Raw genomic sequence first — 23,139 nt, 5'->3', positions numbered from 1 at the left:
AGGATGCCGAATCGCAGAAATAATGTACGCGTGCTTGGTCTGCCGGAGGGAGTGGAAGGAGCTAATATGATTGAGTATCTCGCAAAATGGCTTCGTGATGTAGTGGTGCCGGATGGGTTGACGCAGTTCTATAATCTGGAGAGGGACCACAGGGTCCCTGCCCGTCCACCGGCGCTAGGAAGGCCTCCTCGGCTGGTAGTTGCCAGCTTGCTCCACTATAAGGATAGAGACTTCCTGTTATAAAGAGCAGGCACGTAGTGCCCTATATCGTGGACAATTGTAAAGTATCATTGTTCCATGATTATACATTGGATGTCCAGCGTCGCCGCACCTCTTTTCTGACGGTCAAGAAAGCATTACGTGATGAATGGCTGCAGTACTCCTTGATGTTTCTGGCTGTAATGCGCATAATTTTGGATGGCAAGATACACTTTTGCGAGGACCCCAAAGAAGCATGGCATTGGATTGAATCCTACAAGACTTGCTGCGGGCCAGCGGGGCAACGCAATGAACCAGCAAGCGCAGATCGAAGCGCATGAGGCGTAGGCGTACGGTCCTGCAGTCAACTACTGCGTCCCAGATGGAGAAGGAGCAGTCGGCTGCACTGCAGGCGGTGTCGGAACTGTTTCAGGATCGCCAACAGTCATCTGCAGTGGACACTGGATCAGAAAAGGGGACAGATGGTTCCGCATCTGGAGTGTCTAACGCTGATATTGTAACAATGCCGCTTGTTACCCCGGGAACTGCTGATGAGGTTGTCTGACTGTTTTGTTGACTTACTATAACTTTATTACGCTTCTTTTCTATGTTGATTGCCAGCTACCTTGATAGGTTGTTGGGGTATTGCCCTTAATTGCATTGCTGAGCTGTTGGAGGGGTGGGGCCTAATGTTTTCAGGTGTGTTTCCCCTTCGGATGCGGGGCAGTGTCTTCTGTATGGGGTATGGTGCTGATTTGTTACTAGTATCTTAGTGAGGTAGTGTTGGATTGTCGCCGCTCCCCCCCTGGATCCTCTGTAGCTACTAGAGGGTGTTGTGTATTTAGTTCGTTTGGATCGGGACTAGTGTTTTAGTTCCTGTTCTGGGGTGGGGTAGTTGGTTTTTTTTTTCAAGTTAAAAACCCTGTATTCGATTAATTAAAATCATAAAAGCAAGTACAACATTTCATCCCTCCATATAAATACAAATATAAGTGCAAATTCATCATACAGTATACAGTAAAAGTAGTAAAAATACCGTAATAAGGGTTAAATACAATCAACAGGCAAAATAAAATCACACAGGGAGATCACTAATCGCTATCCTTTTTCTTTGTTACGAACAGCGGCCACCAAAAATCTAGCAACCCCATAAATTACCCAAGTACTACTAAACAGTTGTAAATAAGTGAGGGCAGGCCTAACTTGGACAAACCCAGCCTATCTCAATAACGGTACTGTTTCCTAATATCAAAGTAGTGCTCACAGAACATAATGAGGTGCATTGTATCTTGGATAGAAAAATTGTCAAAACTGCAGGGAATAGAGGATTCAAGTTTGCCCCAAACTGGTAAATGACCCAGACTGAAATGAATTATATTGAACCTGAATCTAATTAAAAGGTGACGGTGAAAAGGAATTGTGACAATCTTTAGGTATGGCTCAATGAGTAATGAAGTTGAAAGAACATAATTAGCTCTAACACAGGGTTTCTGCAACTCCATTTCCTCCCGTTCCAGTGCTAGCATACCCAAAAGGTTTTTCTTAATCCAACTCAAATCATCCTTTCTAATCAGACCTGGAAACGTATACATTTCTGGGCGTCCAAGTTTAAGAAACATCTCTTTAATATAGACTAACCAGTGAATCTTCTTAACATTCTCCAGTGCCCTACAGTCTCTTAGAATATTATGATTTAATGTAATCTCACTGTTCATCCAGGTTTTTGCCCAGCAAATCAATGGGGCCAGTTTCAGTTGGTCAATAATGTACCCCAGCCCTAGTTCAGAATGCAAGGAAAATGTGGGGGTAGATTGGGGAACCACCAATAAAGATCTTAAAAATGTATTTTCTACTATCTGTAGTTTTTCTTGAGGTAGAAAGCCCCACAGTGAGGCACCATAGGAGGCTATGGTCAGATATTTAGACTTATATACTGTTAAAAGGGCTTCAATAGGTTGCGACCCCAGCTGCTTCGCAAAGCCTAATAATGCGGATGTTGACCTTGCTACGGAGATGCATTTAGCTTTCTGTTGGGGACCCCAGGTGCCCTTATCATCAAAATTGACACCTAAGTATGTAAAAACCTGTACCCTAGATACCTCCGCCCCATTACAAGTGAAGCGTTTTATTTTTAGGGCCCTAGAACGTCTGCCCACCTCCATAACGTGCGACTTTTTGTTATTCACCTGCAGGTCTAACGAACCCATAAAACCCCCAAAGGCGTCCAGCAGATTCTGCAGTCCCCGGCCAGTACGGGCCAATAACACTGCGTCATCCGCGTAAAGAAGGACTGAGATTACAGAATCTCCTACACGCGGGACGTCTAATGATGCCCCCTCCAAGGATTTATCCAGATCATTTATATTTAAAGTAAACAAAAGGGGCGCCAGGATGCAACCCTGCCTAACACCCCGCGTAGACTTAAAATGACTAGTGCAACCCCCCTCCTTATTAACCCAAATTGATGCTAAAAGCCCCTGGTGAAGAGCAGCTAAAAAGTTAACTAAAGGTGGATCTATCCCTAAATTCAATAAAATTGCCCATAACTTGGCCCGATTAACCAGGTCAAAGGCCGATGAGAGGTCCATAAAGCCCATATAGAGCATTCCATCCTTTGCCTGGGTATATTTGCTTATTAACAGGTGCAAATTTAAACATTGATCTAGGGTACCTCTTTTCGCCCTGAACCCGTATTGAGGATTAGAGAGGACCCCTCTCTCCTCCAGATAGTCTCAGAGCTTATGCAAGATGACTCTGCCCAAGATTTTAACTGCAGAGTCAATCAGAGAAATAGGTCTGTAGCAGGAGGAGTTACTTCTCAGGCCCTTTTTAAAAACTGGGATTATTATAGAGGTCGCCCAGGATAGCGGGAACCCATTAATACTTGAGGCATTAAAAACATTTGTTAGGATCTTTGCCCAGAATTTATGTAGAGTCCCATATAAGTATGAGGGGACGCCATCCGGGCCTGGTGCCTTGTTTTTGGACTTCTCTTTAATCGCCTTTGAACCTCATCCACAACAAATTGCAAAGGTGGGGCTAAATGCATAGGTACATAGCCTCGCTCTGTCGAGGCACCATCCTCGATACAATAGAACTCGCTAAAATGTAAGAGTCATTTTTCATCGGGGATCACACAATCTAGAGCTAAATTATCTTGGCCAGAAAAAAAGGGTTGTTGATGATTGCCTAGAATTTACTACTGTCCCTTAAGACATCAGCTGACAAGAGGTTGATCCAGGCCTCGGTCTTAATATCCTTTTTCCGATTAGCAATAGCTAATTTATAGTTCTTCCTCAAGCCACCGACAAACTCTCGATCTCTAGGTTTTTGTTTTCATGCTTGGAGAAGAACCCCATGAGCCTTGGAGCAACTACCATCAAACCATCTAGGTTGATTATTAGGATTCCGTTTGGTTTTTGCCTTCAGGTCCTTACTGATCTGAGTACAAACGGAAACATAGGAACCAATAATTTTGCTACCTGGAGCAGAACTATCTAAACACACTGCCAAGTCCACGTCTGCCTTAACCAAAAGATCCTCTATAAAGGCAACTGGAAACACCCTAGTCCAGTTGAGCCTCCTACCTTGGTCTTTAGGAATTAAGGTCTTAGTACCCGCTGAACTCGACACCCTACTAGCGGTTACTTCCCCCAAATCCAGGACCAAAGATAGTGGGTTATGATCACTGTACACTGAGACTACTACTTCGTAAAGGGTGGCCTTAGCTAATACAACAGAAGAGACAAAGATAAAATCAATAACAGTATCAGAATCTCTGCCCTTAAATGTGGCAACCCTTTCCTCCCCCCAATTACCTGCTACCTCGAAGAGGTTCATATTAGCTAAGAGATCCTCCAGGGCCTCTCCCTGGGGACTATGTTCAAAGTGCGTAGTAATAGAACCTGGGGGGCCTTGATGGTGGTCTGATAAGCAATCCCAACTACACGGATGGATATTAAAATCACCCATAATTACAATTTCGAATAAAGTGTTATGTGTTAATTTATAATCATTTAGAAATCCCGCCAGAGAACTTAAATGTTGGATCCGCAGGTCCTTCTCATATGCGTTATAAAAATTAATCAATAAAATAGTAGGGAGATTGGGACCAGCCCACTCAAGAATTAATCTATTATTTGAGGCCAACTCCAGCATTTTGAAAGTACCACTTAATTTCAGGGATATAAGCAGGAGCAACCCTCCTTTGGAACTGCCTTCACAAAAAAGCTGGAATACCCATCCAGGCAGAAGCTATTTACTGTGTCCCAGGTCTCTTGTAGAGCAATGATATCATATTGTTCCACAAAATGTATCCAAATGTCATCAGTGCATTTTTGTCTAAGACCCGCCACGTTCCAGCTAAGAATTTTACAGGTAGAAGCATGGCCTGGTGCCCTAGTGGGTTCAACAAGATGTTCATTTGTGTACTGTAGTCAATCATTAGCATCCATGCTGGATAGGGGAGAAAAATGATTTGCCAGCACTAAGTCTGTGGCCCATACGGTAGACGGATTGCCAGAAAGACTAGGGGAAGATGGTACAAAACCCTCTTCTCTCTGGTTAGGCTGTCTTACTAAGTTATTGTTATGGGCAACCACATAGGGCTGGGGTCGTCTAGTAGCTTGATTTTTCTGTGTGTGCAATACTCTATGTGGATTGGCTACCGGTGGATAGAAGTAGCCCAATGGAAAGGCCTAATTCCATAACCCCCAATATCAGAGGCATCCCAGAACAATATTTCTGCAACATTAGGCCTATTGAAGTTGACCACCACACAGTCCCCTGCTATACACTTGTTACGCTTCCCCACCCACCCAACCCGTCTTGCCATAATAATATGGGATGAGATGTCTACTCCCCCACTACTAAGCTGAGTACACCAGGTTTTTGCCTTCCCCATAAGGTCTTGCATAGACTCAACCATATCATTGTTTAGGGGGGACACCCCAGTTAATACTGCCACCAAAGGGGTAGCCTCCGTAGGAAGATATAAGGTGAATCCTGTAGAATAAATAGGCTTTTTACTGCTTAGGCCTGTTCCAGGTGGTTCCGCCCCCACAGCCACCATAGGTCTAGCCTCTGTTTTATTATTGTTCGGCTGCGCACGGCCCTTTGTCATATTAATGGCCCCCTGCCTCTCTTGACTAGATGCCTTTATATAGCACTCATCAGGGAGGATAATTTCATTGGGGGCCTGATGCCTACTCTTCATCCTGATTCTATCGTGCTCCTCCCTTCATTGAGTGGACACAGAGTGTCGCTCCATATATTCCTTTATAAACTTATCAATATGATCACATTTCTTTATCAAGCTAGCAACACAAGTGTTAAGAGTGTCCACAATGTATTTGGCTATGCTTGCAAGGGCAGGCTCCAGCCGGGATTCGAACAAACCTTCCACACGTTCTGCCAGTTGGACAGGAAGACTTGAGTCAATAGCTTGTGGAACAGCACCTGTTATAGTCTTTTTACTGGGCTTTTTAGAGCGCCTGCATTTTCCCTCAGTACCCGGTGGTACTTGTCCAGGCGGCTGCTCCCCTTTATCACTGGCTAGGTCTTCAATCATCACCGGCTGATTATTAGTCACATGCGGTGGATACTTAATCACCACTACAGGATCAAGGGGGATGATGGAAGCGGGACCCGGTGCAGGCGGATTTATTGTGCCCTCGCATGTGTTGGGAAGAATATCTAAGCCGAGTTCCTTCTCAGCATTTGCAATTTCAACACTTAAAACCCCCACTGCTCAGGTTAAATAAGAGATTATGGACTCCGATTTCCTTGGGACCTTAGCCTTCTTATCTTCCCCTTCTCCATTACTGTCCTGATTGCGCCTCCCCATCACTGTAGCCAAGAGGGGTGGCCCGGTCTGGCCTCTTCTGGCCTGTGACGGCCACGGACTGCCCGCCCTTTGCCCGGCGTCGCCTGCTCACGTCCCGCGGGCCGGAAGGGGATGCTGGCAATATCTGGTAGGAGGGAGGCGGGGCTGAGTAGCGCTGGTGCCTCTCAGGACAGTGAGTCCCCCGCGCTGCTTCACCCGCCGCCCTGCCGCTCCACTAAAGGGTTCTGGCTGCTTCCACGGTCTCTGTATGCTGGGCGCTGCATCTTTATTGGTGTTTGTTTTGGGGTGTTTAGGGGCCCTGGCGTGTCCCTCTGGAGGGTCCTATTTGAGGATAGTGTACGATTGTATCATGGGATCATTACTTGAGCTGAAATGTTTATCATGGAATGTCAGGGGTATACATACAATAGTGCGACACCACAAAGTGCACGCTTATCTAGTGCGTAGAGGACTTCAAATTGCTTTTCTTCAAGAAACGCACATTACACACCAAGACGGACTCGCCTTGCAGCATAGATGGAGGGGTCAGTTTTTTTACACAACGTATTCTGCTTTCGCGCTGGGAGTGTTGATCTGGGTTAGAGCAGGGGTACCTTTTCAGCCGAAACAGCAGCTAGCAGATCTAGAGAGGAGGTATGTGGTGGTTGCTGGCCGCCTCAATGGTAGAGATGTGGTGCTGAGTAGAATCTATGCGCCCAATACGGAACAACAGTCCTTTTTTAATCAATTGTCTGGAAAGTTGGCGTCTTACTTGACTGGTTCAGTGATTATGGATGGGGATTTTAACTCCATATCTGATGTTTCCCTGGATAGATCCCATCCGCCTCTCCCTGAAGCTCCTATTCATAAAACCTCTAAAGCCAGAAGGGACTGGCAACTTCGCTGGGGACTGGTTGACACCTGGCGGACACTTCACCCAGGAAAGCGCGACTATTCGTTCTTCTCAGCACTGCACAAGCTCCATGTTAGATTAGATGCAATCTTATGCTGCTCGGACATACATGCTGTAGTTAGACATAGTGACTATCTTACTAGAACCTTTTCCGATCATAACCCACTCCTACTACGATTCCATTGGACCCAGGTGCGCCCGCAATACCAACTTGGCGCTTACAGCCAGAGCTCCTAGATGATCAGTTCTTTCGTGAGGCGGTGGGGGCTGGTATTACTCAATATTTTCACGAGAACGCAGGCACGGCATCCTCGGTCACAGTAGAGTGGGATGCTTTTAAGGTTGTGCTGAGGGGTCATTGTATTGCTAATGCGATGGGGGTGCGTAAAACGCAACTGCAGGATATAGAAACAGCGGATCTTCGCTTGCGCGCAGCGGAACTGGCCCGAGCTGAGCAGCCTGATGGGCAGCAGTATGTATTGGATGCACGGGAGGCGGTCGTCACGCAAGTTGAAAGATTGCACTGTTACAACTATAAAAAATATTTTGTGCGCACCCATACAGAACGTGACAAGGCCGGCACGCTGCTGGCTTGATTGGCCAACCCTGCCCGACGGGGGACGGTTGTTTTGGAATTGTGCAGTATGACCGGGGAATCTATTTATACACAGCAGGGGATTAATGATCATTTTTTTGCCTATTATAAAGACCTTTATCGGAGCAGGGTGGTACTGAATGAGGTCGACCTGGGGGAGTATTTAGGTCGGGCTGAACTTCCGCACCTTGATAAGCCCCAGGCCGACCTTATGGGACAGTATATAACATTGAGAGAGGTTAGAGGAGCGATAAAACATAAGGCGCAAAAAAAGACGCCTGGGGTCGATGGATTGCCGATCAAGTTTTATTTGACCTATATTGATCTGTTGGCTCCTAAATTAATGACTCTTTATAATGAGGCAAGGGTGCGGGAGTGCTGCCTACTTCTACCCATGATGCCATCATTATTCCGTTATTGAAACCAGGGAAATCCCCTTCTGACAGGACTGCTTATCGACCGCTGTCTATGCTTACCACTGATTATAAGATTTTAAGTCGGATACTGGCGACTCGATTGCTCCCGCATATGGTGCACTTAGTGCACAAAGATCAGGCGGGTTTCATTCCCACTCGGAACACCGCCATCAATGTGAGGTGACTACTTCACATTTTGGACGTGGATTCCTACCCGACAGACACTGCTGCCATCTTATCGGTTGACATTGAAAAAGCCTTTGACAGCCTGGAATGGCCGTATTTGTTTCAAGTTATGCACAGTTTTGGCTTGTGCGATTCCTTTGTGGCTTGGACGGCTTTACTGCCTGAGTTAAGACAGGTGGCCTGATTTCGGCTGCTTGCAAGGTGGGCCGTGGAATGCGCCAGCTTTGTCCACTCTCCCCTCTGCTGTTTGTGTTGGCCATAGAGACCTTAGCGGACCAGGCCCGGATGGGAAATTGCTACTTGGGGCTTAATGTGTGTGGAGCTATTCACTGTATTGCACTGTATGCTGATGATCTGGTTATGTTCCTATCGAATATACGTCTGACGCCCTTGCCGGGGTGAAGCGTTTACTTCGGGATCTTGAGGCGGTCTCCGGCCTCAAGGTGAATTGGGATACGTCTTGCCTGTTCCCTGCTGCCACGTTGGATGGGGGACCATTGCTTACTGATGGGGTGCAGTGGGAGTACCGATGTTTGTCCTATCTTGGGACCCATATTTATCATAATCCTGCTGACCTGCTCGTGGGTAACGTAGGGAGAGCTCTTGCGGACTCTTAGGGGTAACCTGGAATTCTGGGGGACCTTACCTCTGTCAGTAGCAGGTAGAGTGGCCCTTCTCAAAATAGTGGCTCTCCCTCGGTTATTGTACTATTTTCGAACGCTGCCAGTCTGGATTCTGGCGTCGAACTTTAAACAAATTCAGTCAATGATCACAAGTTTTATTTGGGCGGCTGGCAGGCGACGGGTAGCGCTGAAAACTTTAATGCGACCGAAAGAGGATAGTGGGCTGGCGGTCCCTGATTTTGAGACATACTATTTGGCAGCGCAATTACAGTGGCTTACTCAGGCAGTAGCGCTGGAATTTCGGGGACCGGCGAAGCGAGACGAGGGGTGTGTATCGGGGCAGCTGTTGTCGTCTATTATTTTACAACTGCCTTTGCAGCTCCGGACCCTTCCTAATGAGGTACGGATGCTTCGGCTTTGCTGGAATTGGAGTCAGTGACGGGGGATGATCGAGCGGCCTTATGCCCCGGAGATCCCTTAAACTATGTGTACTGCTTTCCCGCACGGGGGCAATTGGTCTGCATTGACCGACTGGGGAGAGAAGGGGTTGTATATGTTGGGTGATTTGTACAAGGATGGAACTCTCCTACCTTTTGACACATTACGGGACAGATATGACCATCCCCGTGGAGATTTTTTGCTCCATTCAGCTATGGTATCGGCCATCCAAAAACACTGGCGAGAGGGGTTGTCTGAGCCGCGGACCTCCATGGCTTGTCAATAAGTTGTGATGGCGGCGGGGACCTTTCAAGCTGTTACTTGCTTATATAGGTGAATGACTTGTGAAACGCTGACCCCGCTGCAGGAACTGAAGCGGAAATGAGAAGAGGACCTAGGCAAAGTGATACAAGAGAAGGTGTGGGCGGCTTTGGTTGAGAGGGTATGGAAAAGTACTAGAAATGCCCGTTTCTAATTAGTGCACTTTTTTATTCTGCATAGGGCGTATTTTACCCCGGCTAAGATCAACAAATACTTTAATACGACACAGCGAATTGCCCAAGATGCAAAACAGAGAGGGCGGATTTCCGCCACATGTTGTGGGATTGCCCACAGTTGGGGTCATACTGGGAGGAGCTGGCTACGCTATTGAGTGAAGTAATTGAACGGGAGTTAGAGCCTGATAGAGGCACTTGCCTGCTTCACTGGTTTTTCCCCGCACATCCAAGTCCAAGATCACCAGTACACTTTTGGACTTGGGTCTACTATTGACCGAAAGGAATATTACGGCACATTGGAAGTCTAAACGGGTCCCCAGTGTTCAGAGGTGGAGAGCTGAACTCCTTAGATGGGTGGAATGTAAGGGTACAGCTAGATTACATCAGGCTAGCCGAGCACACAGCGACAAAGCTTTGGAGGTCGCAAGGGCCTGGGAGGCACTGGTGATATTATTGAAAGCCCCGGAGGCTGAGTAGGATGCGGTGTCTATGGCGAGTACCCCGGCCGCTTCGACCTGATTAATATATTTACTGTCTGACTGAATATGCCTGTCATATTTATACATGTACCTCTCACTGGGGGGGTGGTGTCCCTTGATGTGTGTCTCATGATATCGATTTTGTGAGGATTGTGACCTATTTCCTGATACCATTGCAATGTTTGACCTGTGTGACATGTTGGGGATGGGAGGATAAGTGGCTCGGGGGGGTTAGTTGTAGATACATTTTTAGTTTTGTTTCTTTTTGTTTGGTAGCTTCAGAAATGATTACATGCCTCTGTTGACTCCTTGCTTATTATTGCACAGTGTGTTCCTCCTTTAGTAGATTACCACATGATGCTCTTTTCTAGAGATTGCTGAATATATTTCTTCTTTGAGAGTATACACTTTGCGTTTGGAGCTATATAGAAATTATTGTCCACAGTGCAGCTACTAGCTTTTGTATCCTGTGAATGGCTGAATGTTCTTGTTTGGAAAAATGAATAAAATATATATATAAAAAAAAATACTCTTCACATTCCAGAGGGGTCACCATTCTCATTAGGCACAATGTGGCTTTTGTTGTGGGGGTCTGAGACTGATTCGCAGGGGAGATACTGCTTGGTCTGGGGTGTTTAGCCTCGCACGATGTTGCGATTGCTAATTATCATGGCCCAAATGTCGACGATCCACAAGCCCTACATATGGTGTGGAGCAAGATCCAGACTCTTGGTACCACTTACCTAATCTGGGGAGGGAACTTTAATACGGCTGTGTGTACGCAGATTGATAGATCCCGGGCCACTCCCTTACACTACACGGACACACAAAGGCTATTAACAGATCTGGTGGATACCAATTATCTTCTCAACACATGGTGCTACAAACATCTTACACAGAGAGAGGGTACACATTACTCTGCAGTTCACTCAACATGGTCCAGGCTGGCCTACTTGTTCGTCTCAGTGGGTATGGCACATTGGATAGAAACAGCGACACGCCAGGCCTGCACGTACTCGGACCGCTCTCCCGTTCAATTAGTACTGCAACCCCCGGTGGACCAGTCCCCCTACGCTAGATGGCGCCTTAACCCTATGCACCTCCTTGACATGGTCTCTAGGACTGAGCTTGAGCAGGAAATTCAAGACTTGTTTGCGCGTAACGCAGAGTTGGTGCCTAGTCTCACAACTGTATGTGAGGCTTTTAAAGCCACGGTTAGGGGATGGTGTATTTCAAAAGGCGGAGGAATACTCAGGGATATTCGGAGGGAACTTCACCTGCTGGAAAATGACTTGAGAGAGACCTTGCCTCTGTGGGGGTGGGAGGGGAGACCAGTGCCAAATTACGAGACAAGTAGACAGAATACACGGATACTGTGGAACGAGAATGTAAATTTCGAGGGAAGTATAATATAGCGAGAGTGTATGGGGAGGGAGACCGCTCGGGGAAGGTCCTAGCGAACTTGGTGCGTCCACCCAAGTTCTCCAATTACATAGCTGAGATCCAAGACTCACATGGCGAGACTCATAGAAACCTTCCAGAACAAATGCAGATATTTGTGGAATATTATAAAACACTATATACCTCCCAGAGGTGCCAGCCACTCGACCTCCCACAGTACTTTGAGGACACAGGTCTGGCCTGGCTTGGGAACACTCAGCAAAAATTCCTGAGTGCTGACTTGGAAGTGGACGAAATTACTGAGGCTATAATGCAGATGAAATCCGGACACATGACAGGGTCGGATGGCCTCCCTATAGAATTTTATAAGACCTATGTGCAGCAATTGGCCCCTATACTGAAAGAGATTTTTTATGAAGCAAGAGACGAAGGTTACCCCCCGAGAACCATGAGAGAGTCACAGATAGTCTCCCTCCTAAACCCTGACGAATCCCCACTTCTCTGCGAGTCCTATCGACCACTCTCATTGCTAAACTGCTATACTAAGATACTAGCTAATGTCCTATCTAATCGTCTCAGCCTCCTGATGGAGCGACTGGTCCTGCCGGACCAGGCTGGGTTCATCCCGAACCGTGCAACATCGCACAATCTTAGAACGCTATTAGCAGTCCTGCAGGACATAGACCCTAACAGTTTGGCAGTGGCGGTGTTCCTTGATGCCACCAAGGCATTTGATTCGGTTGAGTTGGACTATCTGATTGGTACTTTGGGATACATGGGGATGCCCCCAGCTTTTCTAAGCTGGGTGTGACTGGTATACAGACAGCTGCTCGCCACTGTATTGTTAAACGGAGCCAGATCCAATAATGTTGCCATTTCTAGAGGCACTAGACAGGGCTGCCCCCTGTCTCCAATATTGTTTGCCTTAGCGATAGAGCCCTTAGCTGCAAAGATCTGGCAACATCATAAAGACAGAGCATTAGTATACCCCTTTCGACAGTTGATAGTCTCGCTCTATGCAGACAATATTACATTATACATTAAAAAGCTCCAAGAAAATCTTAACCCTGTTTTACGGAAAATAACCAAATTTGGCGCCATTTCTGGGATACAAATAAATTGGGCCAAGTCTGCAATCTTTCCCTTAACAGACTTGACTATACCACACCAACTCGACTACCCTCTTGTCTAGAAGAGTGACGAATTATATACCTGGGAATACGCATAACCAGGGATAAAGAAGCTCTCAAGCGCAATAATTATGGGACAGTGATAGACAAAGTGACGATAACATTACTCACTGGTTGAATCTGCCCCTCTCGATGGCTGGAACGGTCTCGCTTATTAAGATGGTCCTTTTACCAAAATTGTTATATCTATTGATTAATATTCCATATAATCCTGGGAGGTTCTTCTTCAAAACGCTAAAAACACAAATCACTCAACTTATTTGGGGAGGGAGACAGGCACGTCTAAGCCTTACAACGCTGGTGCTACCCTACAGCCAGGGGGGGTTTGATGTCCCCAATTTTTAATACGTTTACTATTGCGCCCAAGTGCACTTTGCAGCCTACTGGTTTCACCCGCCTCCATTTATGCCACATTTGGCTGTGGAGGCCCCTGGTTATATGGCCCCTGTTCCACGCTCGGGTTACCTCTTCAAGGCAGGAAAAGATCAGGAGTGTGGCCCGTCCATGGTCGACTGTACTAATACAGCTTGTCAAAAGATTGCTGCTACACTAGAAGCCCCAATGAGGTATTCCCCTAGAATGCCCTTGATACGTCATCCCTTATTACAGCTCACTTATGAAGGGATATGCCAGCGACTCCTAGACAGTCTCAAATACACTACTTGGGGGGGGGGGACCTTTATATAGGAGGCAAATTCTGTTCCAGGGAGCAATTATTTGGCATGCATAACCCTACTACTATGGACCTATTCATGTCCATACGACTATGGCAGAGTGTGAAAGCTGCCAGTCCATCATTCCCGTGGGAGCCGCCTACCTTACCATCGCTACACGCGCTCATGCAACCTGGACCTCCCAAACATGTCACATCCCTGCTGTACGCCCCACCTCCCTACACTCCACTTGCTCAGGCAGAAAGGGACAGGGATCTAGAGGCACCCCTTTCGGACGAGCAGTGGGAATTTAGTTGCATGCAGACAGAAACAAATACGGCTAGCAGCCGGTTGCGACTTATCCACTATAAATTCCTACACAGGCTATACTACACTCCTGCTAAACTTCACAAATTCAAATTATGGGAAGAAGATAGATGTGCACGATGTGGAAGGGAAGGGGCGGATTTTTTTAATTTAGCATGGCAATGTCCACAAATATTTGAATATTGGTCGCAGGTATTTGAAGGTATGTCACACATGATAGGGATACAGCTGCAGTCGACCCCATTGGTGGCACAACTGGGCAGTACCCAGGATATAGTTCCAGTACATAAAAATACCTTGCACTAGGTTACCTCATTGTAAAGCGTTGAATAGCCTGTAAATGGGTACGAAGGCAGCGCTCCTAAGTTTAAGGACTGGATACAAGACTTCACCACTTTGCAGGAGCAGTCGTTGTGCTATTCTGAGCTTCTTCCTCTGTCGTCGAGACCAAAGGACATATGGGGCCCTCTAACTGCATATCTCCTATCACAGAAGGCTGATTCGGATACGGAACAGGACTAGGAGGTGCGCGGGGTGCAAACTGTGGAGCTGGCTGTCGTGTTTTCTCTTCCCTCTCCGAATGGTAATGAAGCCCTAAACGTTGATAGAGGTGGAGTGGTGAGAGATCTGGATAGGGCGGGGAGGAAAAGTATCTGCACATATGGGAGCAATGACTACCCTGCCGCTCGCCTTTGAGGTTTCTGTTCCCAGCGCTTCCAGTGTCCTGCCTCTGCTACAGGAGTAGCAGCTTCTTTGCCAGACTGTCCACGCCACAAGAGGAAGGAGAAAGCCACCGCGAGGCCGCAGAGGAGGTGAGAGGCGCGGCCCCGGGACTGCGAGGAACAGCGCTAAATCCATCAGCTGTTTCCTCTTCCCGCGTGAGCCGCGCCCCCTCCCAGTGCCCGCCCCCAGCAAGGCGTCTATAACCTCTCGCGGCCCCCGCTTCGCGGGTGCCGCTCGCCTTTGAGGTTTCTGTTCCCAGCGCTTCCAGTGTCCTGCCTCTGCTACAGGAGTAGCAGCTTCTTTGCCAGACTGTCCACGCCACAAGAGGAAGGAGAAAGCCACCGCGAGGCCGCAGAGGAGGTGAGAGGCGCGGCCCCGGGACTGCGAGGAACAGCGCTAAATCCATCAGCTGTTTCCTCTTCCCGCGTGAGCCGCGCCCCCTCCCAGTGCCCGCCCCTCGTCACATTACAGCATTTAAGCAAGGGCTCAAACGCGCATCGCGAGACGCGCGCGGGTCGCAGCCCGGGGCGAAGCCCGGGCAAAGGGCGGGCCCGTTTAAGCCCGTTCAAGCCTGAGCGAGCCTGGCCTGGGCCATTTTATTTCATCTAGCCCTCTTGACATCTCCCCTCGCATCCTGATAGCATCTTGCTACCCCCTTTTTACTTTATTCGTGTACGTGTAATACAGAGCCCTCATGACTACAAGGGGCATGCGGAGTAAGACGGCACAAGGGGTGGGCCAGGTGACTGGTCCAATTGACCAATTCATTACGAAGGCCAACGATGCTATAAACCAGGGGATTGTTTTATTGGAAAGACGTGTCTCCCAGGATTTAGAAGCAGCACGAAGATCCTCCATGGGCCTTCTGGCCTTAGCCAAAACACCCATCCAACAAGGCAATAATGCCCCTTTACTGCAAGAAGTCCGTGCAGATTTACATACCATTCCTATGAGTGTTGATTTATCCGTCACTCACTTATCCTTGGGGGAAACCTCGCAGGAAGACCTGGAGAAAACACCGACTCTGATGATTAGCCAGACTCAAATGGCATCGCCAACTCTAATAGAGTCGCAACCTCTAGTTGTCCCTGCCACTAATACCGAGAAGGGGATAAGGGAGGGAGCCATCCCTAAACAGGACAGCACAAGGTCAATTGCCACGACTAATCAGAAACGTCCACCAAAGCACACAAGGTCAAAAAAATCCCCCCACACTAAACGCAAAAACAATGACAGTACCTCCCACCATATTAATGTGGATGACCCCTCGGTAATAGCTGCATCCTTGGAAGATGCTCAGTGGGACCACGCTGCTGCTGGAACTACAAATTATGCAGAGCTTAATACACATATGGTTGTCACAATTAAGGATCTCATAAAATCTCAATTATTACCTATCGAAAGATCCTTAAATAACATTGAGAAACAAATTGCTAGACTTATCAACCTTACTAGTCAACAAAAACCTCTTAGCATTGTTACAGCTCCTCCAGCCTCCACAATTCCCAATCATACTAGGGAAACTACTGTGCAGAAATCTGCACCCCCACCACCAACACATAACACCGCTTTACCTGCAGGTAAACCTCCCAAAACGCCTACTAACACTAAAGTAATTCCAACAAACACTAAAGACACCACCAAGCAAGCTCAGGGAAAGCCAACCATAACAACCTCCGAGCCCTCCAAAACCAAATCAAAGCCCCCCCCTCCCAAGCCCTTAGATGTACAACCAGCAAGTGATACTACGAATAAACCAGCCAAGCCAAAGAGACCTATCCACCTTCCCCCAGAGGCAACTCCCTACACCGTGATCCTTACGGGAGTCCCAGAACTAGATGAAAATACGAGTGAATCCACCTGGTCCTTAAAAAATAAAGTCATGCAATGGCTCAACGTCAACAGACCCCTTCCCTCCCACTGTAATAGCAGGCTCTCCATGACACGCAGGGTTCCTTGGATTGGGGAAACTAGAAAAAGAATACAGGGGGACTGCATTATCATCAATTTTGACGATCCAGAGACTGTTAAATATATTTGCTCTTGGTCAACCTTGGAGAGAAAGGGATCTATAGACACCCATCGTCTGTCCTTTTTTTATCCTCCAAGGATTCCTCGTGATCAAGATTATCCTCTTAGCTGGAACCAATCCCCAGGCTGGAGTTGGTCTCAGGTAGATACACGCAACAGAGGAAGGGAGTGGGATTTTCACCCTTGGAATCAAAGAAGAGAGCAACCCTACGCAGAGGGGTGGAGGGGGGTACCAACCAGCAACTATTATTCAGTTTTAGAAATGGTCGACTGACCATCAAGCAACCAACCATCTACCCAGAATAAGACAAAATTTCCTTTGCCCCCTGCTAGTATTGGGTCACCCTCAAGTCAATATGGGGAACCTGTTATGGAACAACTTATTGCTGGCCCCACTAATATGTCCCCTTCTGGGCCCACTGCAGTACAAATAAATGGTCCCTTGGCTCCATCCACTTTAACCCCTGATCACAGTCATCCCTATTGCCCCCCAAATCATACTGACTTTAATCAACATTTGTCTATCCTAACCTGGAACATAGCCGGACTTTCAGCCAAAGCGAAGGACCCAACTTTCCTGAACTTTATAAACAGATTTGATATCATAGCACTACAGGAATGTTGGGACCTGACACCTACCAATCTAGATGGTTATAGCACACATTTCACCCCAGCTACCCAGCCTACTAGAGGCAGACCCTCAGGAGGTCTTTGCCTATATGTCACAAATAGACTCAACGTATCTCTAGAACCCATTGAGGTTGCCTCGCTTGATCCTACTTTAAAGTCCTTTAGCCTCCACTCACAGGCCTTAAGAATGACTGGGAAAGAGGTTGTTAGCTCTCTCATCGTAAACCTATATAATAGTACACAGAGAGACGACCAACCAAAATTCATAGACTTTATATCCAAACTTATCAAGAAGGGCATGGGTGGGCCTCGTCTAGATAGACGCTTAGTTATTTTAGGAGATTTCAACTGTCACCTATGCCCATATAGTGGAACCAGGGTTTGCGACCTAAGAGCCCCAAATGGCGAACACACCACCCATTTCGAACACTCAGCTATGGGTTCCCAACTAAACAACTTATTGCACGAATGGGATTTGGGCTTTTTTAATGACCTAACAGTTCCACCAACTGTCTTCCAACCTACATTCCATGGAAGGGGCTCGCTCACGACTATAGACTTTATTCTTCTGTCAAATAGTCACCACGGCGATGCCCGAGAAACAAGGAGAGAGGAGCTGGTTATGAGTGACCACTACCCTATCAGTGCGAAAATATATTCCCCCATTAGTGGAAACAAGTCCGGGAGCACTACAGGAAACCTTTATTCACATTCCATATCACTCTCGTCGAGAAATGGCTATACTTTAAAGTGGGCAAAAATTGACACATCCAAGTTTCTCGAAAATTTGATCAACTTTGACCCTGATCTATTCCGGATTTGTCTAGAATACCCTCCCAATCCACAGGAAATCATCAGTGCTTTTGATCAAATTGCGTCACAAATTAGGGAAAACTTGCATAGAAAACACAACAAAAGTAATGGGACAAAAAGCCCTGGATGGTTTGACCGTGAATGTTCAAGTACACACAATATCCTAAAGTCTATTCTCAACATACACCCAAAAAATCAGACGGAAATAAGATCAGCCCGTGCAGCTTATAAACAGGCAATTAAAAACAGGAAAAAGGAACTGAAATCTGCAGCCTGGGAAGCTTTGGTAAAAGCAAGTATTCTAAGAGACAACACGGCCTTTTGGAGAGAGGTCAACGCCCCTTTTTTCATAGATAGGACAACTGACCTCATAGAAATTGCCATCCAAGAGGAAGTCTGGATAAATCACTTTACAGAATTGTATAAACTAGATGAACAGATTGAGCCACCCCACTCTGACATTCATCAAACTGAGAGTAACGAGGTACAAAGAAATTACACAGAGTCATTTCCACTTACCATCTCTTTCAATTATGCAGAAGTGGAACTGGCCATTCTTGAAAGTTCTAATGCTAAAGCCCCTGGGCCGGACGGAATACCAATAGATTTATTTAAAGACAACATCAAACTGTGGGCACCAATTGTTACGAATGTCCTTAACGCCTATGCCCCCACTGGTTTCCCTGAAACGTGGCAAGAAGCCATCATAATACCAATCTTTAAAAAAGGGGAAAGAATGGACCCAAAGTGTTACAGACCCATTTCTTTGCTGGACTCCATGATGAAGGTGGCGGGGAGAGTCCTGCTGAATCAACTGCAGATATGGGCTCAGGCAAATAACACCTTATCCAAATTTCAATATGGATTTGTCTCTGGCCTTGGGACAGTGGAACAATGCCTCAACTTAGCTTTGATTACCGATAAATATGTGACGGCAAAAGGGTGTAATTTATATATGACCTTCGTGGACTTAAGCTCTGCTTTTGACTGCCTTAACCACTCTATACTGTGGTCTACCCTTACCGCCATGGGAGTTGATCCCAATATACTTGTTTTCATAAAAGAATTGTACCGTGGAGCTGGGGCCAAGGTTCGCTACGGCAAGGATGGGAGTTGCACGAGCAAATTCCCCATCAAAAAGGGGGTTAGACAGGGTTGCATCCTCGCCCCTTTTCTTTTTAATTTATATATAAACAGTGTCGCCGACTGCCTCGCAAAATTGGACGTTGACTACCCTAAAATAAAAGGCCTGGCAGTCCCAATTCTCTTATATGCGGACGACGCCGTTATTATGTCAAGGACACAATTAGGGCTACAAAAAGCACTGTCAGCCTTCTCAACATTCATGGGCGAGAGAGGTCTAAAGATCAACGTAAGTAAAACATTTACTATGTGTTGTAGTAAAAAGAAGAAGACTTCATGCAACACGTTTATTAACGCATCCAAGATCTCTCTCACAAAAACTTTTACTTACCTGGGCATACTCTTTAACAGCAAAGGGTCATGGAAAAATGCTATTCATACACGTAACTTGGCTTTCATAAGACAAATCGGAGCCCTAAAGAAATTTGCCACAAAACTAGGTGGGAAACCGGTAGGGATCCTGTTGGATATATTTGTAGCGAAGTGCATTTCCACTGCAACATATGGGGCTGGAATCTGGGGTGTGGCGGATTGTGGAGAGATACAAACCAGCGAGAATGCATTCTTAAAATACCTGCTGGCTGTGCCACGATCAACTTCCACCACAGTCTGCCACAACGAGCTTGCCCGTGTATATATCTCGGACACAATTAAAACCGCACCAATTCTTTTATGGCACAAAATATGGACCTCGGAAAAAACTGTGCTAAACCGAGATGTGATCATGGACTGCATGGCCTTAAGTGACTCAAGAAAAATATCCTGGCTCGCTTACGTGCGGAAATTCCTAACATCTCTGGATTTAGCCGATTTATATGCCAACCCGACCCTATGCACAACCATTCTAAAAAAGGACCTTAAGGCACGCTGTTTAGGTTTACTTGAAGACAGGCGCTCTTATATTGAAGGTAACAAACTATCGATTGCCCATCACAAGCTCCTACTTCATGATGTTGGCATTCCCTCCTATCTTTCTCCGCATATTCCAACCTACACGAGAATGCTGCTAACAAGGATGAGGACAGAGTGCTTCTACCGCCTATTAACATTTCCCACCACTAATGACTGGTCCACTAATCTGGTGGTCTGTCCTTGTGACAATACCTCTAAGCAATCCAATATCCACGTCCTTTTATTCTGCAAATATTACGATTGGGGTAGAAAGAAGCATCTCCTACCACTTTTGAAACAATGGGGTCTAAGACAGTGCAGACCAGCCTTACTCAAGCTCTATATGCTCGAAGATGAACACACCATTACTGTAGCTGCTAGTTTTTTGAAATTTGCAGTAAGGCGTAGAGCATCTATGAATTGATTGTCCTCCGAATCTGATATACCTTTTTAAAAATATTTCTTTAAAGTCGTTTCTTATTGTTTATGTTTATTTTAATACTAGGTCTGAGTTAAATTCTTTTTATTATGTTGTATTAAAATGTGCTTTTATGATTTTCCTTGCTAAAATCGAATAAAGCTACTTTTGAATTGAATTGAATTGACTACCCTGTTACTTTGTGAATGGGTGTACTGCCTGGTTAGCACTCAAAGTCATATCCCTCGGACTTCAGATTTGAGTTATGATACAATCCACGTTTCTCCCTTCTCCCTGTGGTACTTTTGATGAAGCTGTGCAAGTGTGTGGGGCTTGGCAGGGGAGGGTATTCTTTTATGGTTTTTTTGTAGCGTATTCATTACTCCTTCGGGAAGAACGGGTTGATGTAACTTGAGAATTTAATGATTGCAAAATGATACTTCTATGATGTACAATATGGAAATACAATAAAGGTTTTTGAAACTTTAAAAAAATAAAAATAAAAGCGACCTTTTAACCCCATCGGTCTGTGATGTGATTCATTGCCCGAAATTAGGTGGCAGGTCAACAGCGATCTCATGTTTCTACGCAGTGAAAGGCCATTAATAAAGGTTGACTGATCACCCTTCAGCAGCTTATTGCTGTATTTGGTTGTTAAACTAGTACCAATGAGGTGAAACGTTGGCCAAAACACTGTTAAGGTGTAAAAATGACAAAATAATAAAGTAATATTATCACAAAATTACACTTTTGCACATACTTGCACATTGTCTACAGAAAGGGCACCTTTCAGAAAACTCTCTACTCACCTAAAATTGCACAATCTGTATGCAGTAAAACACAGGAAACTAAGTCGATCCCGCTTCTAAACGCAAGCAATATTTCACTCCTATCTTCCTATGTTCTTCTCCAGCACATACAGAGGGCAAACTGGTCAGCTAAATAACTTCTGGTTTTCAAGAAGACTGACTGCTTTTCCAGCGCCACTTGAACTTTGCTCACTCGTGACTGCAACAATCTCTTTTAGCGATCACACGAATTCTATTCACGTTAGCCAAGTGTTAAACTAAAGACACAACTGGACTGCTAACTTTGCATTCATTACGGCCAGCTGTGGGCGCCATGATATGGATGCGAGCGGTTTCTTCGTTTTATCTTTCATGTGTTTTTGTACAGTGTAGTTGACAACTGCGGGAATCGAAACTGTTTTTTCAGTCTGTAACACTTTTGTTGTTCCACATTTCTCTTCAGTTTGCACAGTATTACAATAAACACGTTTAGAACTTTGTTGGAGCTTCGAGAATATGCATGCTTTGCCAATTTTATAGAGCAATGTGTTACTCCGTTTTTTTGTGATTTTTTTACATCTGGCAAGAGACGTGTGACTTGTCTAACAAAACCATATAGTCATTTTCAGTTTGCTTATGCGTGACCTATTTAGTTATCAGGTGTGCTGATATGTGACATTTTAAGGCCATATGCGTGTGATACATATCGTGTAAGGAACAAAGCAGTTATAGCCGTGAAATAAGAGAAGTATAGGACAACACTCAATTTGCACAATAAAATGCTTTAGGAATGGCATTAAAACAGAGCAGAATGGAACATGATCTTATAAAAAGTAAGGACAGGTCGAAGCAGCCCTGCCAGGTGGCACGCATCGTGGGTTAGCCTAACACATTTCAATGCTTGGCCCCGTGTTACCACGCTGATATTCAAGATCACGCAATTTAGAGCCCCTCTTGGATTTGCTCTTGGCACTCTTCTTTGTCAGGAAAATCAAACTGGTGCTCCGAGCAGCTCCCTGGTCTTGTGATAAGGGAGACGATCTGCAGGATGTAAAAAAAACAGAAAGAGAAAAAGCTACCCTTTCCAAATACGGTCGGGCCTGAGGGGAGAAGGATACCCCAATCCAATGGCTAGAGGTGCTGGAGTGGGATTGAGAGGTGGAAAGGAGGAAGAAAAGGCCACTGCTTTCCTTTGCGTGTGTGAACACAGCATACACCTGAATCCCAAATAGCTTAGTGAGTAGGCCTAGTTTTTGCCATTCGTTTTCCATTGTCAATCATTACCATTTAAAAAATATCTATGTTTTAACATGATTCCGTTTAGCACTGTAGTGGTAGACCAGATGTTGCTTTCATGAGTTTTTTTTTGGCTGTGGCTGTCTGAGATTACCACGCATTGTTATTGATATCTGTTATGGTTTAACAAAGCAATTAATTTCACTGAAATGTGTAGTAAGTATAGTATTACAGGTTACTAAACCATTGTCATGCTCCTAAAACATGCATTTTATTGGTTATTACGATGAGGTGACCATGATAGCAAAAGAAAGTACGCTTGTGATCTTGTGTAATCCCTTTAGGAGTATTGGGCCGTTTTGAGGCAGTTTTTATTCCATAACATGGGCTAATATGTGAAATCTATCTCACTACATGGGCATAGCTGTTGTTCTCTATTGAGTTCTCGGTTCTCTAGTCCACATCACTAGAAGTGCCACACATAAGGCATTCATATGTTCCACAGGAATACTGAATTTATGGATATGTCACACATCAGCAGCCTCAAACCTTGCCAGCTATGTTGTAGGCACCTTCCACAGGACAACTTGCCAGCCATGTAATGGCTTGTTACCTTCCCCCCTACCCCTTATTCATGAGAAAGCAAGCACACATCACACAAATATCCACTCATACACAATTACTAGATTTTACTAGCATTGAAAAGACACAATTGAGGGCAGGTGC

General features: G+C 45.8%; 1 protein-coding gene across 1 annotated transcript in view; it reads right to left on the bottom strand.

Moving 5' to 3' along the window:
• Positions 1-21,489, bottom strand: part of CMBL (carboxymethylenebutenolidase homolog) — a 471,498-nt gene extending 450,009 nt beyond the window's left edge. Inside the window, exon 1 of the mRNA XM_086965292.1 lies at positions 21,199-21,489. The gene's annotated coding sequence lies outside the window, so the exon portion shown is untranslated. The remainder of the gene's footprint in view (positions 1-21,198) is intronic.
• Between the last annotated feature and the right edge of the window lie 1,650 nt (positions 21,490-23,139).

Source organism: Lissotriton vulgaris, chromosome 4_1 (assembly GCF_964263255.1).
Source record: "Lissotriton vulgaris chromosome 4_1, aLisVul1.2, whole genome shotgun sequence".
NCBI lineage: Eukaryota > Metazoa > Chordata > Amphibia > Caudata > Salamandridae > Lissotriton > Lissotriton vulgaris.
This window is presented reverse-complemented; position numbering and strand designations above follow the sequence as displayed.